This window comes from Lycorma delicatula, chromosome 3, assembly GCF_047948215.1.
Source record: "Lycorma delicatula isolate Av1 chromosome 3, ASM4794821v1, whole genome shotgun sequence".
Lineage (NCBI taxonomy): Eukaryota > Metazoa > Arthropoda > Insecta > Hemiptera > Fulgoridae > Lycorma > Lycorma delicatula.
In genome coordinates, this window is record NC_134457.1 from 5,930,843 (window position 1) to 5,944,241 (window position 13,399).

At 37.0% G+C, this 13,399-nt stretch overlaps 1 protein-coding gene across 1 annotated transcript in view; it reads right to left on the reverse strand.

Annotated features, from left to right (window-relative positions):
- Positions 1-13,399, reverse strand: part of LOC142320839 (facilitated trehalose transporter Tret1-like) — a 563,915-nt gene that overhangs the window by 358,498 nt on the left and 192,018 nt on the right. Inside the window, exon 3 of the mRNA XM_075358815.1 lies at positions 3,062-3,088. The gene's annotated coding sequence lies outside the window, so the exon portion shown is untranslated. The remainder of the gene's footprint in view (positions 1-3,061; positions 3,089-13,399) is intronic.

The window sequence follows — 13,399 nt, forward strand, 5'->3', positions numbered from 1 at the left end:
AGAACTTCATTAAAGGAGACATGGGCGCTTTAGATCAAGTGTTGTTTTACAGATGAAGTGTGGTTTCATCTCAGTGGATATATTAACAGTCAGAACTATCGAATCTTTTCTTTCTTTTTTCTGTTTAGCCTCTGGTAACTACCGTTTAGATAATACTTCAGAGGATGATGTGTATGAATGTGAATGAAGTGTAGTCTTGTACATTCTCAGTTCGACGATAGCTGAGATGTGTGGTTAATTGAAACCCAACCACCAAAGAACACCGGTATTCACGATCTTGTATTCAAGTCCGTGTAAAAATAGCCGGCTTTACTAGGACTTGAACGCTGGAACTCACGACTTCCAAATCACCAAATCAGCTGATTTGGGAAGACGCGTTCACCACTAGACCAACCCGGTGGTTCAGAACTATCGAATCTGGGGTACTGAAAGTCCACTCATTTTCTTTAAATCTTGTCTACACCAACAAAAAATAAGCGTATAGCGGGGTATCAATAGAACAAATAATACGACCCTTGTTATTTTAAAAAAACTGTGGATGTTGCCGTCCAACAGAGAAATTATTCAACGTTCATAGCCTTACTGCAAGAGGATGAGCGTGACTACCGATTACAAACGGACGCTAACAGCATTGAAACGCCTCATGTCTTCGCAGACAGCATCACGGGCGTCAAAGCGCCGGATCATAATGTCGGCGGTTACATCTATCCTGCTTTACGCAGCCAAGGTGTGGGGAGCCATACTGGACATTCGACGGAACCTCTCTAGACTGCAGAGCTTGCACCAAGGGTCCCTGCTAGGAGTTCCTGCGGCATACAGTAAAACATCATTTGAAGCGGTGTGTATGCTGGCGGGTGTTCCTCCTATAGATCTTTTAGTGCGGTACAAAATCGACAGGCACGCTGGGGTGGCCGCGGCCTTGACGGTGACTCTACAAACTTGACAAGAACGTTGACTGACCTATGGGAAGGCGGAGTGCAGTAGGAGGGTGGTCCCGGACCTGACGGTGCGGTCCAGGAGATACGGGGACATGAATTCCTATGTCACACAAATGTTTACAGGTCATGGCAACTTTTGGGCGTATCTACACCGCTTTAGCAGGAACGAGCCCCGACCTGCATGTTTTGTATTGAACGAGATTCGATGGAACACCTTCTGTCGCATATACTATCGACGGCGGCCCACTGGAAGGCGTTCGATGAGTACGCACGGGTAGTACTGCGGTTCAAGGATGTAGAGGAACGACGGCGGGGCTACTAGTAAAGGGACCGTTGGACAGTTCCAGCTACGAGGACCAACATGCCGAGGTGTGCCGTTCCCGAAGAACAGATGGAGATTAAGGTGAATTACGGCATTCCAGTCAGCTGGACTCTTCTAATGTCAACAGAGAGGGAGTTACGACCGCTGTCCCGGTAGGGGATTCCCTTGAGGGTTTCCCATTACAGGCTAAGGCACCTAAGGACCGAGATCCGGCCGCTGGTGTGGGGGTGTCAGGATCGGCATACCTGGTTCTGACGGCTCTGCACTAGGGATTGATGTGCAAAACAAAAGATCCAACCGGAGGGCCGACCTGTCATGCCGGATGTAAAGCCGGTAGACGGGAAGGCCCGTTAGAGTTCAGGACACACCTTTGGGCTGAGTTACACTTAATTGTGGGTCCGGTCCAGGGGGGGAAGTAGAAGAAAAAAAAAGACAGCAAAAATTGCCGTACAGCTTGCTCTACTATGGAGATGCTACAGCATCTTTTGTGGAAGAATCACTTCTAAACGATTGTATCACCAAAATTCCATGATCTGACTAGTCCAGACTTCTTTCTGTGGGGTTATAAGAAATTGTTTATATAATAATAATTTTTATTATCATATTACAATAATAATTATCGAAAGTGTATTTGATTAAAATAAATACTTTTAAAACAAATGCAATTTAGCTTGTAAACAATTGTTGAAAAATACGAGTATAATATAATATGAGTAAAATATAAATAAAGATTCTCTGTGTATGAAAACTTTTATTGATATTTTTAGATATTTTTCAATAATTTAGAGATAAGCGCTCGAGAGTGTATGCGCACGTAATTTAAAAAAAAAAAAATATATATATATATATATATATAGAGAGAGAGAGAGAGAAATCAGAAATATCCATTTCCCTTCGTCAGTTTATACAACCTTTTTTTTTTTTTGATAGCTGTTCAGATATTTTACGTGAAATTTATACTACTCACTTATCGTATTTGCTAATGTAGACGTTTATCGACTTTTTAAAAGCATTTGAAATCGAAGGCCATTCGTAACATTATTTTTTTATTTTTACGTCTATATGATTTCAAGTAATTTAAGATGTTAATTTTACCGTATAATATACGCTTTGTATAAATTAGTTTTAATTATCAGATTTTATATAATGATCGTTACAATAAAATCGATGACTTCTAAACTTCTTGTTATTAAGAGCTGCTCTATCCGTAACAAGTTTAAAAGATATTGCAGAAAGTTTTAAAACCTTTTTTTACGATATAAAAAAAGGAATTTAACTTATCTTACCGTGTCAGCGGTTTAATTATTCATTAGTAAATTAAACAATCGCTTGATTAGATCGTCAGTTACTTATTTTCACGGAGCCACTTTGCTTCGCCTAAAAAGTAATTTATCTTCATTTCCTTTAATTTGACTTATCATTTTACGTTTCTGTAATGAAATTAAGTAATCTAACCGAACTTATTCGAAAGGTTTTTACGTTATAATTAATTTTTATTTTATCTTATGCGTGCGTGCCCAAGCGCACCCGCACTACGCACGTATACCGTTCAAAAGTAATATTATCGTCTTATTATACGACTGTGACACACACTAAATCATATACGTATTTACGTAAAATATTCAACTCGATATATTTTTTCCTTCAAAGAAAATATTCTTCTAAGCACAACAGACTACTTATATAAAAAAATTAGTTATAACGAGTAATATTAACCGCTACCGAATAAAACATTTTAATCGATCTTAATTGTATTATTTATTATTATTAATAATAATGAAGTAGCAAATTTTTTTCTTACCTTACGTCGTTCATGCAGCCAAAACGTCTGTAAAAAAATTAAGTATCAATATTAGTAAACAATTTTACTTAAAAAAATCGTACAAATATTTAAGCACAATCGGAAATAGGTTTTTTAATAAATTTCATCTAATCTATATCACTTAACCTTTCTTTATAACAGAGTTCAACGTTTTAATATGCTATCGTATCTTAAGATCTAACATTAGACTAATCGTTCAGTGATTTTGAGATGAATATGATATTGTTAAAAATAATTTTTTATACATCGTGTTATTTATATTTTTATTATTTTTAAGTTATTAGGTTTGATTATTTTATTGTAATTTATTTTAAATCATATTATTTATTAATCACTACAATAACGTTATAGACGAGTAAAAATTTGAATTATAAATTAATCAGTGTAGTATAATTTTGTTCGGTTAATTACATACGTTTTCATAGTAATAACTGTCCAACGATCCTGTCTATTTATTTTAGAGATGTTTCAATTACCTGTTTTTTTTTTGCACGAGATAAGCTCGACTAAGCTTTTCCGTGGGAATATGAAAATTGAAATTTGCTGGCAGATTGAATCGACGTAATATTTGATTTTACAACAATTTAGTGATTGTTGTACAACGGTTCTATCGTATAATTTACCAGATTATATGTATGTAGCATTAATTATTCTTTATTTTTTACTGTCTTCTAAACATTAAGCTTTAAGTATATGGGAATCGGCGTTATAAGAACTGTAACATTTTGTTTTAAAATAAAACAAAATTGAAAAAAACATTTAATAATAAATACTTATTTTTTCTTTAGAAACTTAACTAATAAAATATTATTGACCCTTTCGTTCGCATAATCGTTACCGTGTTTGCGTGCTACACCAAAGATCTCGAGTTTTAAACTCGGCTAGGGTCTAGATAATTTAAAACCGACGTAATCGTCACTTTAGTAGTTAATTGAAAATAAAAATTAACGACTTAAGTAAAAAATAAAATAGACAGGCTAAAAAAGAACTTACAAAGATTATTTTCTGCTTATTATTTTATTAGGAGTCGATTAAAATAATTGTGAGACGCGATAAATAACGTACGAAAAGATAAATAAATTGTACTTGAATTTCACCATTTTATAACGTTTGTAATGTACAATTACGATTCATTAATTTACCCAAGACAGTTCTGTTTTATAAAACAACAAAAACTATTAATATTTATTTAAACTTAATTAGAAACGAATTAGTATTTTGTATTCTGTCATACGCAAAATTTAATAATAATCACATTCGTTTATACAAGCGACTGAGAATTCAAGTTGATATTATTTGTTTACATAAGAATTAAATGTTAATTACCTTGTTTTTAAGACTAAAAATAGTGTGAAATAATCTTCAATGTTGAATTAAACTAATAGCAGTCGAAATAATAAGCTACTTTGTAGCTTAACAGTAATTAGCAAGAGCAGCGTTAATTTGCGTGCTAAAAATAGCCTTATAATAATACTTTCTCATAATTTTCATTTACATATTTCTCTAGGTCGTCCAATTCGAAGCTTTTATATTTATTGAGAAACATTTCAAAGAAAACGATCCGATACACGTGTTGTTTTACGAGACATATTTTTCAATAAACTTAAAATTCAACAGTTTGATAATAATTATATTATCAAATCATACCTTTATATTAAAAAAATACCTGATAATACCGTGTTTGCGTGGACACCATATGACTTCCTTGTACGCCTATTAAATTTTATGTACACATTTTTAAAAAAATGAGAAGTAGGTAAAATTTTATTTCATTAATAACTTCTGATATTTTTTCACATTGTTTTTTTTTCTTTCTTTAATGTTATTATTGAATTATTATTTATCGTAATTTTTTTTACAATCGAAGGTTAATTAATAATTATAATAAATCAATATAATTAAATTTAAAAAAAAAAGGAGATGAAGTCTTATTTGAACCGATGTACCTTCCCCTTGTAAGATCCAAATATTTCATTAATTAAACTTTTACTTGGTTATAACTCTGGAACCGATGAAATTAAATACCGCTTATGAAATATCATTGAAAAGCTCTCTCAATGAGGGCTTATTTCTGCAGTTAAGAGAAAGTCCTAAATCCAATTTTTTTTTGGATTTTGGTCTTTTTTGGACACTTTTGGTTCAATCGATTGCGATCAAAAGGGGAAGTGGACAACTAGAAGTTATGAAAGTCCCAAATCAAAAATTTCAACGTCCGCGGCTAATCATTTTTGAATTATGCGAGATACATACGTGCATACGTACAAACGTCACGCCGAAACTGGTCAAAATGGATATTTCCGTTGAAATCTGGAACCGACATTTTTCGCGATCACAACACTTCTTTGTAAAATTGGTTCTGCAATTACTCTGCAATTAATTTAGTTACAGACTTCAATGGGATATTAAAACAGTCATTACATCAGGCCAAAGATAAACAGCACGAACCGACTATGCTCACTTAATTGTGAGAGGTATTTAGGGAACATAGCTTTACTCGCACTCAAAGCCTTACTTCAAAGGCATAAAATAATAGTTATTTCACTGACCGATTAAGATACAGAATTCGTATAGGGCTTAAAACATTCACCGCCTTAAGCGCTGTCAAATGAGTCACACTCAAATTTGATCTCTCGATTCAGATAAATGTTTTGTAACAACATATACATTTCCTCACCGTTAAAAATCTATTCAAATCGCCGTATCTCAGCGACCAATTAAAATACGGAATTCGTTTTGGTCTTAAATACTTACCGCTACGAGCCCTATCAAATGTCTCTACACCTACTTGGATTACTCGATTCCTAAAAAAAGCTTTCCGAGAATGTTAATTAAATTAAATTAAACAAAAGGACAAACTCTGGGCAGAGTAAGAATCTACTTACCAACCGGTCTTTAGCCGTGGACAATTATACGTACGTTGCCCTATCGCGCGCAAAATTTTCTAAAAATGTGAAAGCGGTAATGAAACCTAAAGTTCCACGCACAGCTGGCTTGTAGATAGGAATAGAGATGCGGCTATCCGCAACGTTTCCGTTCTCCATGCGGTTTTAAACATATCCCGAGGTGATGGTTATGGTTACCACCTGCTCTCTAGTCTCTGCCTATATTTCTCCTAATCGTGGTCATTATGCTTTTGACGGATTCATTCATAACTTGGAATCTCTACTAAGAAACCCGAGCAAACCGGTTATACTAACCGGAGACCTTAATTCCGAATGAGTAAAGCGTGGAGTTTTAAGGTCTACTAAACGTAGGTATACACTGGCCTCCATGTTGGGGGCAATTGGGATGATAGTCGTTAACTTGCCTGAAGTACCCACTTTTATTGATCGGAGTCAAGGCTCGGTTGTGGACGTTACGGCCATTTCTGAGAGAGACGGGCCGCATATGGTGGAATGAAATGCTCAGGATGATGAGATTGCTTCTGACCATCGGCCGATACTTTTATCTGTCTTGCGTGATAGACTAGTTGGCCCCTCCTCTTTCAGAGTTTGGAAGCCTAGCGCAGTCCAAACTCAGAGAATCGTGGAGGTGGCTGCAGCCACTTTGGTTCCTCTCAACTACATAAAGTCTTGAGGTCTTAATGATAGCCCTTCAGGAAGCGTGTAGTATGGGTAGGCCATGGGACGGGAACACAAAGAAAAGTGTTCATTAATGATCGGAAAACGTTGCTGGGTTAAGGTCGGCAGGATTTGCTCGGAGACGGCGCCTTCAGCGGGTCAGAGTACGTAATGATGACTGCGTTGTTGAATTTCTGGCTGGTTATCGTTCGGCGAAAAGAGAACTTTGTTATGCAATCAAAAAAGCAAAGGAAGTTGCTTGGCAAAGATTAATCAAGGATCTGGATGAGAATTCATGGGGATGAGCCTATCAGGTCGTTTCGAAGAAACTAGGCCGTGTTCTCCGTAAACTATCTAGGCCAGGCATTCAGGGTAGTCCTAGAATTATTCCCATGCCACGAGGAGCGGTGTGACAGGTTAGAATGTGACCATGATGTTCGCTTCACTATTGGGGAGTTGATGTCGGCAAACAGGAAAATAGCCATTATGAAGAGCTCTGAGCAGGACGCTGTACCGGCGGTTGTTGTCAAAGCCTTTGTGGGGAAGCACCTATGATTGGTCCTACAAGTTATGAACGAGATACTGAGGAGGTGCTCCTTTCCAAACGTCTGGAAGAAAGCCCGTCTAGCTTTAATTCCTAAACTGGGCTCTGGCGCCGGTGGAAATACTAATTATAGGTCAATAAGCTTGCTGGATATTATGAGCAAGACATTAGAGCGACTCTTGGCCGAGTGTCTAAGGGCGAAGATTGATACGTCTGGTGGTTTCTCTCCCAAATACAAGTTTGTATTTGTGAAGGGCAGGTCGACCCCCAGTGCTGTTAGATACGTGTTAGATTGGGCCAAGGCTAGAGCTGGAAGATCGCGGAGAACGAGAAAGATTCCTCTGGTAGTCCTTTTGGATGTTAAGGGGGCTTTTAATTCGTTGCCATGACCCGTGGTTATTGGAGCTTTAATAGAGAAAAGAGTTTGTGATGATCACTTATTTGCCACGTTGAATAATTACCTGCATGAGCGGCTCATGACACTCTCGACGGAAGATGGTCAACAGGACTTTGCGTTCCTGGGGAGAGGGGACTCCGTAAGGCTCTGTTTTGGGCCCACGGTTGTTGTGGACCCTCTTGTATGAAAGTTTGCACTCGCTCGAAAACTTGACGGTGACTCCCAAATTATTGCATACGTCGATGATCTGACGGTGTTAGTACGAACACCGCCACGGTGATTTGGCGGTGGTAGCACGAAGGGATAGGTAGAAGATTCAGCCTCTCGTGCGGTAACAAAAGTTAGTCCTTGAATGGCCGACAGGAAGATGAGCATGGCCCCCCACAGCCTGTTTGGTGATGGTGGGTAGGAGGCAGGTCCAGAATATTATAATTCAGGTAAATAGAGTTAGAGTAGCCACGTCGGGGTGTATAAAGTACCTCGGCGTGTAAATTGAGAAGAATGGACGTTTTAATGCCCACCTAAATGAGATTACCAAAAAACTCCTTGAACAAAAAAGCTGAAGGGATCGTGGGAGCTGTATAAGCTCTTGAGGAATAGATACGGTCCCAGACCAAAGATTAGGCGACTTATTTTTTCGGTGGTACTGTCAATGCTATTATATGCAGCGCCTGCTTAGCCGGACATCCTCACAGTAAAGTGAAACGTAAACAAATTGAGCTCTCTTCAGCGGCGGGCTGCTATACTTGTAGTATCGGCATACTGCACCTGTCTCGGCTAGGGCTATGGAAGTTATTGCTGGCTTCATGCTCTTAAGACTGAAAGTGGCCCAGGTTAAAAGATCCTATGAGGGTAAGCCAAGAAAAGAAGCTTTTATACTTGCTATGGATGAATGGCAGATGGATTGGGAAGGGGCTCCGCCACATTTATCTCCTTGAACATGGAAATTAATTCTGGATCCGTGGCCGTCGATTCAGAGGAATCATAGCAAGGTGGATTACTGGCTCGCCCAGTTCCTTTCGGACCGCAGTGAATTCGTCAGTTACCTACATCGATTTCGTAGGAGAGAGTTACCGGGATGTATATTTGTGCCTCTGAAGATACCCCGGAGCATAATGTGTCTGATTGTCCTAGATGCGACGGAGCAAGGAGAGAAGCCAATCTTGAAGGGCTGATCCCTGCAAACATTACGGAATTTACGTTGCAGAAACAGCGTGAATGGTCCACAGTGGTGAGAATGGTGACGGAAATACTCAAAACCAAGGAGGAACAGTTTGGATTTGGGGTTCAGGGCAAACGTAGCTGATGGCAATTTTCGACAAGTAGGAAGATCAGAAATTGATTTCCAGAAACAGCCTTTGTAAAGACCTCTAGACAAGAAAGAGGCAAAGACCGAGACCGTAGAGTGAGTGAGGGAGCGATGGACAGACTCCTGTGGAGCTGTCCTTTGTCCCGCTTGCGTGGGTGGAGGGTGGCGATGAAGCACAGGAACTTCTGATCCCCCGATCTCAAAGGCATCCCCCGTGGCTGAGTAATGCTTTATTGCGGGTCAGGCCCTGAGGTGAAGGTATTGATGAGGTACTTAGATTATTTAGTCGGTAGGGCACAGGAACACATACGTTTTTTTAATAACATCCAAGGGAACCTGCCGCTAGTCCGACACTTTTCCTTCTGAGGCGTACGTAACTGGTATTCTCCCCTCATCAATAAAAAAAACAAAAAAAACAAGGAAGTCTTATAAACCAAAAAGCAAATTATCTATTATAATTTAAGTTAATATATTGACTGATTCTGCGGGGAAACACGGGTCCCCAAGTTTCATTTAATTTAATTCGATTATAAAATTTAATTCAATGTCTGACCCACTCGTTTTGAGAGTAACGTTAAATAAATACCTATGACTGAAAAACCTTCTTTAACTGTATTTTTTAACAGGTACGTTAAATTAGATTTGAACTAGTTTTACCCAGTATCAGAGAAAATGTTATGTAAATGCTGATCAGTAAATTATCGAACCGATTAAAAAGCTAATAATTATATTTACTCATCTTTCGTCGATAACAGTAATATTTTTAGATATACACCCACACCCTTACCAGAAATACCGTACCGTCAGTTTAGCAATCTGTTAAGATGCTACAGGCTAAGCCACCAAGATGGATCATCTAGATAATTATTTTAATTTATTAGTATATCAAAATGACTGTTGAAAGCTGACAAAAATCAACGCTAACGGCTAAATATCAACATATAACAAAAATTTTACTTATTGTACCTTATTTACGGAAAATAATTACTTACTGGAGAAAAGAAATAATCAGGATCCGAGGGACTATTCATCAGATGTAAAATAAAAAACGAATAAATACGGTTGCATACGAATTATGTAGAAGAATGTTAGCTTTGGACAACTGAAAACATGAGCTATGTTCTATTAACTACATTTAAAGTCATTCAGTGACAAGACATTTACTTTGTCACATTCGAAGACCGCTTTCGGCAAGACGTGCCACACCTCATAGCTGCATGGACTACCATACCCTCGGTAGCGCGGTCACCTCACCACCGACAGCAGTTCCGCAACTCGACTTTAACAATTACTAATTTAACCATACTACGCGAGGCTCGCTGCCAATACGCCTATCTCCGACCAATCAAATGTCCCGGCCGAAACTCTAGCCACCCGGCAACCTACTCCGTTTAAACACTTTCAGCCGACCTACATAATGCAAGAAAACAGAGGAAACCAGCCACTATGGACCATTCTCCACGGGCCTTCCAATTAATTCGGACATCCAGAAAAGAGTTCACCCTCTCAAGTTCTCACTCTAACTACTCTGGTACGTTCAGCCTCGAACCGGGGACAGACATAGAGGACATGGTGCACTGTGTCGTCAACCCCAAAATTCGGGAACAGGCTCGAATCTGTTAAACGAAACCTAGCCAAACTTCCCCTAAAGGCACCATGCCTGGAAGGAATTGTGTAATGTACCGATCGGGGGAAATCCACCTAACCGCACGCAAATCAGACACAGCTGAGAATATTCCATGCGTGTAACGACCAGTAGGAGAGTCATCCCACCTGGCAACCTCAATTGCAAAACAGAATCGAACTCAATAATCCAAAGAAGGGTACTCAGTACGCTGCCCTGCTGGCATCCTTTATACAGAGTCTTCCCTACTTCTCAGCTACCATTACGAAGGGCAGCAGTCCGATGGCTGAAATAACTTGAAAGAACTGAAAAATTTATTATTTTGCCGGCATCTTTATTTCTGTAGCGCTTATTTTTACGGCTCGAAAGTATTAAAGCACCTGCTGCACAAAAATTACTGTTAATCTTGATTTTTGTGAGAGAGAAAAATGATGTACGTTTTGCAGTTTGACCTTGTGGTGAAAAAAGTGACGGTATCGCTTTAGAGCCGAGTGAAACTAATATTTTTTGTGGATTATGTGTGAAGATATGGAACAGTACAATCTGTTCAATGAAAAACCGACGGAAACTATTCGTTCAATCCACACTTTCCTTAGTAAATCTGGCATAAGGTGGGTTTTTATTACTATAAAAAAATTCAATATTCGGTTTTTTTCTAAATTAGATCGTCTACAACGGAATGTTTATGGTGCTGTAGATCTGTTTCAATTTTTCCTGTCTTAAAGCAATGACTATAATTACAGTATTTGTTTACGGGTCGAGGGCTTATCTATAACCGACCTTAACATTGCAAATAATCAGTGTTCTTACGATTGCGGTCAACGGGAAAGATACATTAGCGGTGGTCGAGATAAATAATGAGTTCACATACGGCTTATAAATAGTACCGTTGAATCGAATTTGATCCATATTTTATCAGACGATACTGTTTTTCAGAAGAATACTACTGAGTTCAAATCGGTTTCTTAATTCTCTTTTTGACGCAAGAATTCTTTTAAATGCTCAATCGGGTTTAATTACCTGTGTAGCCTATGAAAAAGTACACCTAACTTACACTGATGTGACGATTAAGAGCTATAAAAAAGGCTGTAGAAAAAGCCTATACTCGTTTGTGTACAAAAATATACTCTACTTTTACTTTATTTTCTTTATCATTAAAAAGTAGTAATAATAATAATGGTAGATAGTAGCCTATTAAAATTTAAATCATGAATCGTTTAATTAATAGATCTATTTAATAAATTTATTATAATTAATTCAGGTAGTACAATTTTAAATTATACAATTGAATAGGCGTTTATCCTACTAAGAACGATAGCGGTATTTAAACTTCATTCCCTCTTAAGTCCAATAGCAAATAGGATTTAAACCATGCTAGATTTAACTTAAATAGCCGAATTTGAAAGATTCAATTGAAATTACAGAATCTATAGCCATATTTTCTTTAATCGATGCAGTATATCTACGACATCGATAATTTTTTATGCTATCGACTACTTTAATGGATTATATTTAATGGAAGGATCGAAAATGTAATACTGATATTCATTAGTGTTCGTGGTTATTTAATAAAAGTACACGTAAGTAGTTTGCTTTTGTACAGTATAAATGTATAAAATATTTACTTTTTCTCTATTCATTTTTTTCTATTTTATTAAGAAATCAGAAAAACGATAAACAGAAAAAATATTGCATAAAAATATATCGTAAGGAAAAAATGCACACTCATCAGGAAAAAATTTAAGCTTAAAGAAAATGTTAAATCATAAATATGTTGATATATTCACGTTAAATAATACTAACAATCGTTGTCATCATCTTCCTTCGCTATATTAGGGCATTGTTACTATTATTCGCTTTGTTACAAACATCTTCAGTTGTATCTAAACAATTTTACTGTAGTAAAGATATGAAATTATTGAATTAATTCTGGAATTTTACCAACGTTATTAATATTCCTTCAAAAATTAAGCGATAGGATGATTTTTTGAAAAAATGTTCTTTCATACGTATTTTCATTATCCATTTTTACGAAATGGATATTGAAAAATTAAACAAATTTTAAATTTATGAAATTTAAACAATAAAAAAACGGCAGTAATAGGTGTAAGTCAAGCGACCCAAAACGTTCGTCGATCTAAACTAGTAAGTTTTGTTATAGATTTACAAGTTTCCTGGCGAGACAGTTATTTCGGTGTGACTGTATTAGACAAGGTCAAAACGCATACATCGCGTGAGACGTCCTCCCTCAGTCTGTGTCAGTAGTTTCGCAGCGGTACGCAGTTATCACAAGCCTAGCGTATATTTGTTGTGTTACATTGTTTGATCGATCGGTTTTATTCTGAATGCCGGAATGGTTTTACGGCTAATCTTCCCGATCGTGATTGTTTTTAAATTATTGTCTAAATTTTGTAAAACAGGAAATAGTACATACAACCGACCGGAAACAAAGTGGTCGTCCGTAAGTGTTACATAATGACTGTTAGTATGCCATTCACTATCGGTTTTACTTTCTCCAGGATAGTCGTTCTAGAGATTCTCTCTAGAAGAATTCTATGTTTCTATGAATTAAAACAAAATTTACAGAAACGTTTTATCTTAAATCTGTTCAATAGTACTTATATATTTAGGATATTTACGATTTATTTTGTTAGAAATTATACTTTACCCTTTGTAACTCTGGATGAGAAAATTATAGTTCATGTACATTCAACAATAAATAACGCGAACACAACTACGATTTTTCAAAAAAAAAAAAAATTATTTTTCCTTTTCTACGTTTATACTATTTTGTGAAGGACTGCTCTTATTTAATTAGATAATCAACTGAAAATGTTATTTTTTGCTCTTATTCCACTTAGGTTGTACATTTAACACGTACTA